The sequence below is a fragment of the Pteropus alecto genome, unplaced genomic scaffold, assembly GCF_000325575.1.
Source record: "Pteropus alecto unplaced genomic scaffold, ASM32557v1 scaffold164, whole genome shotgun sequence".
NCBI lineage: Eukaryota > Metazoa > Chordata > Mammalia > Chiroptera > Pteropodidae > Pteropus > Pteropus alecto.
This window is the reverse complement of record NW_006439568.1, coordinates 20,311,637-20,312,639: the sequence shown is the minus strand read 5'-3', so window position 1 is coordinate 20,312,639 and position 1,003 is coordinate 20,311,637.

The window sequence follows — 1,003 nt, the reverse complement described above, 5'->3', positions numbered from 1 at the left end:
TGCCTGCCGCCTGAGATGCGCCGCCCGCGGCGTTCGGCCCCGCCGGCGTCAGCGGCTCGGGCTTGCTCCCTTCGTACGGGATGTGCCGGCCAAGCCAGGTCATCTCTCCAGGTCGCGATTCCCCAGCAGCTCTCCCCGTGCCTCAGAAACACGGTATGTCGCACTAACCCGGCCTGTCCCGAGACACTGCCAGGTGGCGCTAGGACTACGCACAGAAGGAGATAAAGGAGAAAGCTCCATCGGGCGAAGTGGTGGTAGGGAAAAGCCACGCTCTCGTTGACAGAGAAAAGCCGCACCATTTAACAAATTACTAAGGAGGAAAAGCTGCCTTGTTTTGAATTCAAGCGCCGGAAAGGAAGTGGTTGAGGGGAAAGGGTGCGGGTGCATGGGGTGGATGAGGTTTAGAAGTGAGGACAAGGGGAGAAGTAACTCAATTCTGGAAAATACTTTGAAAGCTCTGTGAAATGGTTTCAACAAACTAAGCGTTTTAGGCATATTTATTGAGCTCTTACAAAGTGTCAGGCGCCATCCTACGCACTTCACGTGAACTGTCATTTAAAGTTTATCAGAACATTTCTGTGGGGTAGCGATCGCAATGACCTTCTTGTTACAGATGAAGAAGCCCACGAAGGTTATCCAGCTAGAAAGTAGTCGACTGCACAGTCTCCCAGCTAAATGCTCTTATCAAGGCCAAAAGTTAAAGTGGAGAGGAAATCCTCCCCTGTAATGGCAGTAGGCAGTGGATACTGATGATCAGAATAATTTGATTGAATTACTAATACCTGTCTCAGGGGAACTACCTAAAAATAACTACAACAGAAAGAAAAACAAATAGTTTAGCCTAACAAAAATGAGGTGAAAGATTTGTTTAAGAAGCTTAAAACTGAAATACTGAACCTTGAACAACATGCACCTGTTTTGTGGATGGCTCTGTAAAGTGTGGTAAATAAAACGGAAAATTCAGCTTTAAAAATGACCGAAAGCTCTTTCTAAAACCTGCCCT